Source organism: Microcaecilia unicolor, chromosome 10, assembly GCF_901765095.1.
Source record: "Microcaecilia unicolor chromosome 10, aMicUni1.1, whole genome shotgun sequence".
Classification (NCBI taxonomy): domain Eukaryota; kingdom Metazoa; phylum Chordata; class Amphibia; order Gymnophiona; family Siphonopidae; genus Microcaecilia; species Microcaecilia unicolor.
Window position 1 is genome coordinate 142,195,225 of NC_044040.1, and position 13,657 is coordinate 142,208,881.

The following is a 13,657-nucleotide window of genomic DNA, read 5'->3' on the forward strand; positions in this document are numbered from 1 at the left end:
CGGAAGACCCTAGAGACGGTAGTGAGATAATCCAGATGGTGGTACCCAATTCTAAAAATAATGAAATTTTGGAGCTGTATCATGATAAAAGGGGTCACTTTGCGGCTGAAATCACCTGTAAACATTTAAGGAGGAAATACTTTTGGATACGTCTAGAGAAGGATGTTAAGGACTGGCTCCTGAGATGCAAAAATTGTGTTTGGGCAAAAGAATCCGTACCCAGAGAGAGAGCACCAATGAAACCATTCACTGTCAGCAGGCCTCAAGAAGTAGTAGCACTAGATTACACAGTGCTAGAGAAAGATGCACGAGGGTACGAGAACGTGTTAGTAATTACGGACATGTTCACACGTTTTACCATTGCTGTGGTCACCAGAAATCAGACAGCTAAAACTACGGCAAAAGTGTTATTAGAAAAGTGGATGATGGTATATGGTTGTCCAGAGCGAATCCATTCAGACCAAGGGAAGACGTTTGAGTCGGCTGTTGTCAAAGAACTTTGCCAGAGGTATCAAATTAAGAAATCAAGAACAACACCGTATCACCCGCAAGGAAACAGCCAATGTGAACGATTCAATCGCACATTACATCATCTTTTGAGAACGCTGAATGAGGAAAAGAAAAGAAGATGGTCTGAGTTTCTTCCGGAAGTATGTCAAATTTACAATAGCACCATACATGGGTCAACTGGATTCACTCCTGCATATTTGTTTCTGGGACAGCAGACGTTGCTGCCTTATAAAGATTGGACATTAGAACATGAAAGGGATATGCTGTCCACAGATGAGTGGCTCCGAGAACATGAAGGGAAACTACAAGTTGCTCGTGACAGCAGCGGGGGTCTGGAGCGGCGATGAAGAGGACGGGTATCACTGGTGGTTTTCGGGCCCGTAGGGGAAGGAGGGAGTTTGCTGTTTCGGCGGTTCGTGGAGGTCTGAGGGGAGGTATGGGCGCTGATTGGCCCTGCGTCGGTGCCTGACGTTGCGTTATGACGTCAGACACGCGCATCCGACGCAGGGCCAGGAGGTCATTAGTTTTAAAGGGACCGGCTCTATTGAGCGGGAGAGCCGGTTCTGAAGACAAAAGAAGATGGAGTGGGACCGGAGGGGTTTAGGGAGAGTGCTTCGGTGCACTCTCCCCAACGTTTTTATTTTATTATTTAAGCGGTTCGCGGTGGGGTAAGTGCTGCACGCGCTGGATGAAAGAAGGGAGCGCGTGAGGAGAAGGTTCAGCTAATGGCACGAGCCAGAGGCTGTCTCGTGGATGGAGCAGCTGGGAGGCTCGTGCTGGGAGTAAAAAGAAGGTTTTTCAAGCTCCAGGAATTTAAAAAAGGTACAAAATTTATGTTATTTGAACATGCTGTGTATAGTTATATGTGTAAAGTGAACACTGTGATTTTAAAATGTTCTGTTTATGGGTTAGGGGAGCGTGGAATGTTAAGCTCGTGCTGGAAGCTCGAGCTAGTGAGGGGGTTCTAAGCTTTACGGTTGGGCAGTTGGGAGGTGAGTTGGACACTGTTCAGACGTGTATTAAAGGTCTGAGAACAGTGGTGGCTTAAAATCTGTGTTAAAACGGATTTTAAGTGATTTAAGGATGAAAGTGTGTGTGGGAAATGTAATTTGTGTCTATTAATTGGTCTTAAAAGCCTTCCGCATGTTGTGGCTTTGCTAGGAGAGAGTGCCAGCTGCTGATCAGCTGTGACTGAATTATCCTAAAAGCTTGATCATTTAAAAAAACTGTAGAATTTATAAGCCAGGGGTTACCTGATTAATAGAAGAACACTTTATAGTAGTTTAAAAGAAACTGCTGGCTGTAGTGTTCTTAAATGTTTAATATTTGATATAACAAGCAGGAACTCTGAGCTGGCTAATAAAGAAAACTTGGAACCTTATTAATAATAGGGTTAATGTAAATAACCTACACAGGTTATTGTGAATTTAGTTCTCAGTGAATTTAGGACACTGAGAGTTACACACATTTCTTTAAGTTTAATTGATAAAGAATTGGGAGGGTTTAGAATAGGGTTCAATAATTATATGTTTATTTTAAAGGGTAAGCTAGTTAGGGAAGTGAGTTAGATATTCTAAGAAAAGTTACATAATATTCTGTACTAGTTAGGATTTAGGGTTTCTTTTATTGATTTTTAAAGATTAGGATAGTAGGTGCGGATTCCTGTTCCATCTGAGGTCAGCACATCTACTAGGAGATGGAGCCCCTGCACAGCAGCTGAAGGAAGAAGAGAGCGGCGTTGAAGTGCATCTATCGCTGTGGAGACACTGGGCCCCACGCAAGAAAGGGAATTTTTGTCCGAAGGAAAAAAGACTGAGCTAAGTGGGTGTTCCAAATAAATAAATAAATAAATAAAAATAACAATACTTACCTGAGATCCAGCGAGGAAGGGACGTCTGTAGTTCTGCAAACTGGAACCTGAAAAATAAAAATTGGGCACAAAGAATCAAATTCTTTGGAAAAGAAAAGCACTCTGTTTTATCTTAATAAGAAAGAGGTTTTATTCCTAAGTTTTAAACCAAGAAAGTACGTATCTGATACTGGAGTAAAGTTTCTGTTGCAGGTGGGTTATCCGTCTAGTAAAAAGAAATCTGGGAAAAAAAATAGAAACATGATTATTAAGTTTGCATCACATCGTAATGTTCTATAATTTAATAGTCTATAACAGGATGTATGGGGTGTTCATAGGGGTTTAATTGAAGGGATTGTTGATTGTCTTAAATAAAAATTTATGTATTACATTTTTATTGAGTTTTTTTTGTATCCTTCCTTTTCTCCTGAGTCAGGCATTATGGTACTCGGCCCTGACTGTTTAAGAAAAGAATTTAGAAAGTTATTTAGATTTTGGGAGTTCACTCAGGAGAGGAGCGGGGTTACAATTCAGTATATTTTCCTACCCCAAAATCTATTTCCAGCCTCCCACCTTTTCATACAGCTCTCTCACCCTCCTACCCTCTACCCACATTCCACATACCCTACCCTATCTTACCTTATCATCCCCTAGTGGTCTAGTGGCCTCTTTGGGGCAAGAAAGGAGCCCACTCTTTCCTGCCTGGTGATGCCGCTGCCCGCTCGCTGCCGGCCCTACTTCAAAATGGCTGCTGACACTTCATAGTAACATCGTAGATGATAGCAGAAAAAGACCTGCACGGTCCATCCAGTCTGCCCAACAAGATAAACTCATATGTGCTACTTTTTGTGCATACCTTACCTTGATTGTATCTGCCATTTTCAGGGCACAGACCGTAGAAGCCTTGCCCAGCACTAGCCCCACCTCCCAACCACCAGCCCCGCCTCCCACCACTAGCTCTGCTACCCAATCTCGGCTACGCTTCTGAGGATCCATTCCTTCTGAACAGGATTCCTTTATGTTTATCCCATGCATGTTGACTTCCGCTACCGTTTTCATCTCCACCACCTCCCGTGGGAGGGCATTCCAAGTATCCACCACTCTCTCCGTGAAAAAATACTTCCCGACATTTTTCTTGAGTCTGCCCCCCTTCAATCTCATTTCATGTCCTCTAGTTCTACCGCCTTCCCATCTCTGGAAAAGGTTCATTTGTGGATTAATACCTTTCAAATATTTGAATGTCTGTATCATATCACCCCTGTTTCTCCTTTCCTCCATGGTATATGGGTTCAGGTCAGCAAGTCTCTCCTCATACGTCATCTAACGCAAATCCCATACTATTTTTGTAGCTTTTCTTTGCACTGCTTCAATTCTTTTTACATCCTTAGCAAGATACGGCCTCCAAAACTGAACACAATACTCCAGGTGGGGCCTCACCAACAACTTATACAGGGGCATTAAAACCTCTTTTCTTCTGCTGGTCACACCTCTCTCTATACAGCCTAGCAACCTTCTAGTTATGACCACCACCACTGTTTCGTGGCCTTCAGATCCTCAGATACTATCACCCCAAGATCCCTCTCCTCGTCTGTACATATCAGACTCTCACCGCCTAACACATACGTCTCCCGTGGATTTCTACTCCCTTCAAGTGGTGAACTCGCAACACTTACACACAAACAATGGGACAGGGACACAACAAAGACAAGTGGCTGCAGCACACCCCACACTCACAGTAATACAAATACTGAACCAAAAACTAATCTACACACTAAAACACACACCACTATTGATACACCCAAACACACCGCTAGATATGAATTGGATATAGGGTTAAGTAACAGCACACAGCAAACTCGTCAAATATCACCAAGTAACACCAAAATCAGAGAACAGCACACCAACACACTCTCTGGAGCCCTGAAGACAAAATGACATCCATTTCAGCATTAATTATATAGTACCTGCAGGGATCAGAGCGGTAATTAAGTGTCATTACATCAGTACATTCACCATGCAGAGCCTGCGATCACAGTTAAAAATCAGCGCAGAATTTAAAAGAATACACAGGAACACTGTTCATCTTGGACAAGGAAAAGAAAGCTCTGGTAGAATTTGAACCTGCTACAGCTGAATGAAAAAAGCAGCCATCCTAACCTCTACACCACCACAGCATCCATGGTGGGATGTGTGTCTTTGGTCTTCCCAGCACTGAATCTGATTATTCTGGCTAAAGTAATGATCTTGAGGCTATTTGGTCTTGAGCCCTGTCCCTGTTAAACAGGTCACCTATGATGTAAGCTTCTTCTACAGTGGGAAGCCATATCTTGTCAGACCATGTCCTCATCTTTGTGGCACAGAGATTCCTGGTTTGGAAACAGGCTTATAATAGTGAGGGGGACAGAGCTGCTACATACATTACTCATTCCAAGAGAAAGAAGGTGTGGCCAGTTCTGGTGTTACACTTACATCCCAAAGCAGTATAAGATCTGTTCTGTAGTCCACGATTATCTCCATTGCAATCAGTGCTGCGGGTCCCATGATGCACCAGAGGAGGACTGGGCCCTGCATAGGGAAACACAAACTACTTTGAAGCATTCCATGTGCTGAATCATAATACTGCTGTGTTTTTCTGATACTTTATTCTTAATTTCTCAACTTTCTGGCTACAGGTTTAGCTATCTGATATATCTATTCTCTAGACTTTATTGCTTATTATTTAATTAATTTGTCCTGTGAATCTGTATTGTGGTATACTTCTCTGTCTTCTAACCCAGACGCCCAAACAAACAAAAAAAAACCCCAAACACTTTCTCTACCTTTCTGCCGATGATCAGAAGCCCCATGCTGTTTCACAGCACTCTAAAAACAGCCCTGAAACAGCACACGACTATAATGCCCCTATCATCAGAGCTAATAGCATGCAAATTTAGGCACACTATTAGCTCTGATCATAGGGATAAAGTGTGGGAGGATTGTGCCTCAGCGCAGTTCTCTTGCACTAGTTTGACAGGTCTGGGTTATCAAAAGCCCAGACCTGTCAAACACAGGAAATGGATTCTGTGGGACCCTTGGACCTCCACCATCCCTTTTGTCCCTGGTGGCCTAGTGCCACCCCAAGCTCCCCCTTCACGGAGATATGGGGTAAAGGGGGCCGCTAGACCACCAGTTGGGGGGGGGGGGTTTGCGGCCCACTGGGCTACTAGGTCTTTTTGGGGGGGGTGTGAGGGAGTTAGGGGGGCTGGAGATCCAACAAAATTCTGAGTGGTGTAGAGCAGGTAAAAGTGAATTAATTTTTCACTCTTTCATGGGACGCTCAATGAAATCACATTGAAATACTTTTAAAACAAATAGGTGGAAATGTTTTTTCACTCAAAGATTAGTTAAGATCTGGAACTTGTTGCAGGAGGATGTGGTAATGACAGTTAGTGTATCTGGATTTTAAAAAGATTGGGACAAGTTCCTGGAGGAAAAGTCCATAGTCTATTATTGAGATTGACATGGGGGAAGCCACTGATTGCCCCAGGATTGGTAGCATAGAATGATGCTACTAACTGGGATTCTATGAAAGGATACAAAAGTGAACAGCAAGTGACAACAATGTAACAATAAACACTCAGCAGACAAGATAATGGGGTGACAGTGAGATGCGTACCTGGGAGTTTTTAGGTGAAGTCCACTGCAGTGCCCCCTAGGGTGCTCCACTGCTTTCCTGGGATGTGTGTGTGCCCAGTCTACTAAGAATGCTGGCTTCTCCTACATCCCAATGGCTTGATTCTATGCGTTGACATTCTTTTTGTTGTTTTTTTTTAAATGGACCAAAAAGATAAATGCACAGAGCATTAAATTATGTAGCATATGTCCATTTTTGTAAAAAAAAAAAAAATAGACATTTTTGGTGTTTCAAAAATGGCTATACAGTCAGACTTAGACATCATATCAAAAATGACACTCCATATGACTTACAACAAAAAATTATTTCTTTTTTTGACTATGAGTTTACAAAAAAAACAAAGATTTCATTTCAACAATATATTATAAACCAACAGATATAAGTACATAAGTACATAAGTAATGCTACACTGGGAAAAGACCAAGGGTCCATTGAGCCCAGCATCCTGTCCACGACAGAGGCCAATCCAGGCCAAGGGCACCTGGCAAGCTTCCCAAACGTACAAACATTCTATTCTATACATGTTATTCCTGGAATTGTGGATTTTTCCCAAGTCCATTTAGTAGCGGTTTATGGACTTGTCCTTTAGGAAACCATCTAACCCCTTTTTAAACTCTGCCAAGCTAACCGCCTTCACCACGTTCTCTGGCAACGAATTCCAGAGCTTAATTACGCGTTGGGTGAAGAAATATTTTCTCCAATTTGTTTTAAATTTACTACACTGTAGTTTCATCGCATGCCCCCTAGTCCTAGTATTTTTGGAAAGCGTGAACACGCTTCACATCCACCTGTTCCACTCCACTCATTATTTTATATACCTCTATCATGTCCCCCCTCAGCCGTCTCTTCTCCAAGCTGAAAAGCCCTAGCCTCCTTAGTCTTTCTTCATAGGGAAGTCGTCCCATCCCCGCTATCATTTTAGTCGCCCTTCGCTGCACCTTTTCCAATTCTGCTATATCTTTCTTGAGATGCGGCAACCAGAATTGAACACAATACTCAAGGTGCGGTTGCACCATGGAGCGATATAATGGCATTATAACATCTTCACTCCTGTTTTCCATACCTTTCCTAATAATACTCAATATTCTATTCGCTTTCCTAGCCGCAGCAGCACACTGAGTAGAAGGTTTCAGTGTATTATCGACGACGACACCCAGATCCCTTTCTTGGTCCGTAACTCCTAACGTGGAACCTTGCATGACGTAGCTATAATTTGGGTTCTTTTTTCCCATATGCATCACCTTGCACTTGCTCACATTAAACGTCATCTGCCATTTAGCCGCCCAGTCTCATAAGGTCCTTCTGTAATTTTTCACAATCCTGTCGCGAGTTTACGACTTTGAATAACTTTGTGTCATCAGAGAGAGGTGTGACCAGCAGAAAAAAGGAGGTTTTAATGCCCCTGTATAAGACGTTGGTGAGGCCCCACCTGGAGTATTGTGTTCAGTTTTGGAGGCCGTACCTTGCGAAGGATGTTAAAAAAATGGAAGCGGTGCAAAGAAAAGCTACGAGGATGGTATGGGAGTTGCGTTCCAAGACGTATGAAGAGAGACTTGCTGACCTGAACATGTATACTCTGGAGGAAAGGAGGAACAGGGGGTGATATGATACAGACGTTCAAATATTTGAAAGGTATTAATCCGCAAACGAATCTTTTCCGGAGATGGGAAGGGCGGTAGAACGAGAGGACATGAAATGAGATTGAAGGGGGGCAGACTCAGGAAAGATGTCAGGAAGTATTTCTTCACGGAGAGGGTGGTGAACGCTTGGAATGCCCTCCCGCTGGGAGGTGGTGGAGATGAAAACGGTAACGGAATTCAAACATGCGTGGGACAGGCATAAAGGAATCCTGTGCAGAAGGAATGGATCCACAGAAGCTTAGCTGAAATTGGGTGGCGGGGGGAAGAGGGGTTGGTGGTTGAGAGGCTAGGATGGGGGAGGGCAGACTTATATGGGGTCTGTGCCGGAGCCGGTGATGGGAGGCGGGACTGGTGGTTGGGAGGCGGGAAATACTGCTGCACAGACTTATACGGTCTGTGCCCTGAAAAAGACAGGTACAAATCAAGGTAAGGTATACACATATGAGTTTATCGTGGGCAGACTAGATGGACCGTGCAGGTCTTTTTCTGCCGTCATCTACTATGTTACTATGTTACTATGTAAATTTAATTACCTCGCTAGTTACTCCCATCTCTAAATCATTTATAAATATATTAAAAAGCAGTGGTCCTAGCACAGACCCCTGAGGAACCCCACTAACTACCCTTCTCCATTGTGAATACTGCCCATTTAACTCCACTCTCTGTTTCCTATCCTTCAGCCAGTTTTTAATCCACAATAGGACTTTTCCTCCTATCCCATGACCCTCTAATTTCCTCTGTAGCCTTTCATGAGGTACCTTGTCAAACGCCTTTTGAAAATCCAGATACACAATATCAACCGGCTCCCCTATTAGTTGATTTCTTAGGCTACACTGTCTCTGCTCATCAGGGAATATTAGAGCAGTGCTGAGATTCAAGAAAACTATCACATCACAGAGATTCGTAGAAAACTATGGCGGTTGTTTACTAAAGCGTAGCTGAAGTTATCTGCAGCAAGGCCCATAGGAATAAAATGGGCCCTGCTGCAGATAACTCAAGTTAAGCTTTATTTATTTATTTATTTGTTGCATTTATATCCCACCTCTTTGCAGGCTCAAAGTGGCTTACAATACATCATGAATAGTGGAAGAATGTTAGTTAATAAACATTTAGTATTGCAGGGTTTTGGTCAGCATAATGATAATAAGACAGAATAATAGTGTACAAGCAGATATTAAGAGACAGTTCTAAATATAGAAGGCGATTTGTACATATTCACATTGGTTGATCTTTGTGATAGGCTTTATTAAAGAGGTGGGTGTTCAGTAATGAGCGGAAGTTCGTTCTTTCGTAGACCGATTTCAAGCTGCACGGTAGTGCATTCCATAGCTGCATGCTCAGATAGGTGAAGTTTGACGCATGCATTAGTTTGTATTTCATTCCTTTGCAGCTGGGGAAGTGCAGATCAAGGAATGTGCGGGATGATATTTTGGTATTCCTAGATGGTAAGTCGATCAGGTCTGACATGTAAGCCAGTGCGTCTCCTTGGATAATTTTGTGAACTAATAAGCATATCTTGAAAGCGATACGTTCCTTAAGTGGGAGCCAGTGTAGTTTTTCTCGTAAGGGCTTAGCACTTTCAAATTTTGGTTTGCCGAATATAAGTCTAGCTGCAGTGTTTTGGGCTGCTTGGAGTTTCCTGATTATTTGTTCTTTGCAGCCGGCATATAGTGCGTTGCAATAGTCTAGATGACTGAGCACCATTGATTGCACCAGGTTGCGGAAAACACTCCTTGGGAAGAAAGGTCGTATTCTTTTTAATTTCCACATTGAGTGGAACATCTTCTTGGTTATGTTTTTCGCGTGGTTCTCTAGTGTTAGTAAACAACCCCCTATATTTATTTATTTATTGCATTTGTATCCCACATTTTCCCACCTCCTTGCAGGCTCAATGTGGCTATATCTACTCTGACATCCATAAAGCTTACAAAAGAGCATTATATTAGAGATCACCTACTCAAAAAAGATAAGATGAAAAAACAATAAAACAATAGTTATTTGTTCTTTGACCTTTTTAAATTTAGCACACATCACAAGAATATTAAAAAGTGGCGTATTCTGAGAACTTTACCATGCTTCTCTGAGAAAGAACTCATTGTGACATACATGAGAGGCAAAAACCTTAAAGAAATAATAGACCTTTCAGCACTTTGTAATATAATTACAGACACCAGGCCAAAAACAACAATTGCAAATGTGGTTACAAATGTGGTAATTGTGTAGCATGTAAAGTTACGCAATTAACAAACAGATCATTTTTCCAGTGACAAGTCTCTCCTATTTTTTAAGATATTTTTCCAATTGTAATTGCATTTTATATTGTTTTTTGGCCACGTGGTTATCTTATATAGGGACTCTTTTACAAAGCAGCACTAAAAATGGCCTTAGTGCACTCTTATGCAGGTCTTTCTCATGCACTAAGGCCATTTTTAGTGCAGCAGTAAAACGGTTGATTTTTGAATTTTTGTGTTTTGTATTAATGGCCACGCACTAATGTTGTCATTAGTGTGTGGCCATTAAAAAAGATTAACTCATGAGCCCTTACCACCATCTATTTTATAGGCAGTAATGGCTCATAAGCTAATCATGCGTTAATCAGTTAGCACGCAGCAATGTAGCTGTGCTTCTTACCTACTCCTCAACCCCCATCATGTTCCTTCACTGTAAAAAGAAAAATAATTTTTACCAAGTAGTGTGTGTGCACTACCCGTGAATTTACCACAGGATGCCTGAGCATGCCCCGCAGTAAGCTCTTTTAAGTTGCGGTAAGCATGCACTAGTGGTTACCATAGCTTGGTAAAAGGATCTTATAGGAAAGACAGGAAGAAAATCGGAAATATGAGTGCTTAAACATAAAAGCTGACTGAAGAGAAGGTAACTGAGTCAAACCTCAAGTAGAACACCATAAAAATAAGGGACATTCTTTTGAACAACTTAAATTTTCTGCTGTTTCAGTCATTAACCCCCAAATTCTGTGTATGATGCTACAAATATCTCACACATTGTAGCATCATACATATTTATTGCATTTGTATCCCACATTTTCCCACCTCCTTGCAGGCTCAATGTGGCTATATCTACTCTGACATCCATAAAGCTTACAAAAGAGCATTATATTAGAGATCACCTACTCAAAAAAGATAAGATGAAAAAACAATAAAACAATAGTTATTTGTTCTTTGACCTTTTTAAATTTAGCACACATCACAAGAATATTAAAAAGTGGCATATTCTGAGAACTTTACCATGCTTCTCTGAGAAAGAACTCATTGTGACATACATGAGAGGCAAAAACCTTAAAGAAATAATAGACCTTTCAGCACTTTGTGCTAACAATCAATTATTGGCATCAATTTGCAATTATGTGCACAATTTGCTATGTGATAGTCTATAAAAATGTGCACATAAATATTTTAGCAAGCAACACAAAGGGGGTGTGGCCATGGGAGGAACATGGGTGGGTCAGGGGTGTTCAGAAAAGATGCGTGCAGTATTATAGAATTTGGAGGGGTTCCGCACCTAAGTTAGGTGCGAACATTTGCACCAGGTTTCAGCTGGTATAAACTTTGGTGCCTAAAGGTTCAGAACAGATCCTGGTTTTACGTGCTAATCTATAAATGGCACCCAACTTGGAGCACCGTTTATAGAGTAGGTTTTGGCGCCGATTTTTGTAGCCATCATAAACAGCTGTCAAGTTTGCATATATATGTCATTTGAAACTTAGAGTTTATATAGTAGGATCTTGCTCCTGGACATAGAACCACTTTGGTGCTTCACAGAGATGTATCATACCTAACTATGCAGTACTCTTGTGCTCTTTCAATGAAAATCTTGGCATTTAGCCTGCTGCTATATCCTAGTAGTTAACACAGCAGTCTCTAATGCTGTAGAACTAGGTTCAAGTCCCACTGCAGCAGCTATACCAATGTCTATCAGTACTTTACATTAGCTGTTTCCCATTATGTTATTGCACTAACATGGCCTGTTTCCAGGGCTTTTTTTGTGCCGGTACACACCGGTACGGCATACCAGCACCTTCCCCACCCCCACCCCGGCGAGTCCTGCACCCTTCCTCTCACTCCCCTACTTACTACTACGTCGGACTCGGCAGCACGAACGGTGCAGGCAGCAATTGAGAGAGGCTGGCAGCGTCGGAGCTTCCCTCTGTGAGTCCCGCCTATGCGGATACAGGAAGTTGAAACAACGTAGGCGGCACTCGCAGAGGGAAGTTCCGATGCTGCCAGCCTCTCTCAATTGCTACACCATTCGCACTGCTGAGTCCGATGCTGGCAGCCTTTCTATCGCTTCACTGGCAGGCAGTAGAGAAGGAGGATGTAATGGAGGAAGAAGAATCGCTGGACATAGGAGAGGAGAGGGCAGGGGAGAGAGGAGAATCTCTGGACATCATGGGAGGGGAGGGCATGGAAGAGGGAATTTCTGGACATCGATGGAATGATATGGGAGGGGAGGGCAGGGAAGAGAGAATTGTTGGACATCGATGGAGGGGAGGGCAGGGATGAGAGAATTGCTGAACATGGAGGGGAGAGAGGAGAATCGATGGACATGGATGGGAGGGGAGGGCAGGGATGAGAGAATTGCTGAACATGGAGGGGAGAGAGGAGAATCGCTGGACATGGATGGGAGGGGAGGGCAAGGAAGATAAAATTGCTGGACATGGATGGGAGGGGAGGGCAGGGAAGAGAATATTGCTGGACATAGATGGGAGGGGAGGGCAGGGGAGAGAGGAGAATCACTGGACATGGATGGGAGGGGAGGGCAAGGAAGATAGAATTGCTGGACATGGATGGGAGGGCAGGGAAGAGAATATTGCTGGACATAGATGGGAGGGGAGGGCAGGGATGAGAGAATTGCTGGAGGGGAGAGAGAAGAATCGCTGGACATGGATGGGAGGGGAGGGCAGGGATGAGAGAATTGCTGAACATGGAGGGGAGAGAGGAGAATCACTGGACATAGATGGGAGGGGAGGGCAGGGGAGAGAGGAGAATCACTGGGCATGGATGGGAGGGGAGGGCAGGGAAGAGAGAAGAATCACCAGACATGGATGGCAGGGGAGGACAGGGGGCAGAGAAGAATCACTGGACATGGGTGGGAGGGGAGGGCAGGGGAAGGAGGATACATACTGGACATGGATGGGAGGGGAGGTCAGGGAAGAGAGATTCGCTGGACATGGATGGAAGAGGAGGGCAGGGGAGAGAGGAGAATCGTTGGACATGGATGGCAGGGGAGGACAGGGAACAGAGGAGAATCACTGGACATGGGAGGTGAGGGCAGGGGAGAGAGGAGACATGCTGGACATGGATGGAGGGGAAGGAAGAGAGGAGAAATGCTGGAAATGGATGGAGAGGAGAGCAGGAGATAGAGGAGAATTGCTGGACATGGATGGATGGAAGGGCTGGCGGGGAGAGAGGAGAAATGCTGGACTTGGATGGAGGAGAGGGGAGAGAGAATTATTGCTTTATATGGATACAGGGGAGGGAAGAGAGAGGAGAAATGATGGACATAGATGGAGGGGAGGAAAGAAAAAAGAAGAAGATGCACATGGATGGAGATGAGGGAAAAGGAAGAGAGGAGAAAAACTGCACATGGATGGAGAAAATAGGCAAAAGCTGGATCCACGTTATATCTCCTCCAGTCAATTCCACGGAGGAGGATCCAGCTTTTACCTATGGATGTAGGGCAAGAAATGAAGAAGAAAGGAGGAAAGTAAAGAAATAAATGGAAAGGAAGCCCTGGAAACGGAGTTAAGGGAACAGATAGAGAGCAGCAGAATCAGAGACTGCGACCAATATGGATAGAAAAACAAAGTCACCAGACAACAAAGGTAGAAAAAAATCATTTTATTTTCATTTTAGTGTTTGGAATATGTCCAATTTGAGAATTTACATCTGCTGTCTTATTTTGCACTGGGTATACTGGAGCTGACCCAGAAGGGAGGGGGGGGCTGCTCTCGAGCAGGAAAGGATA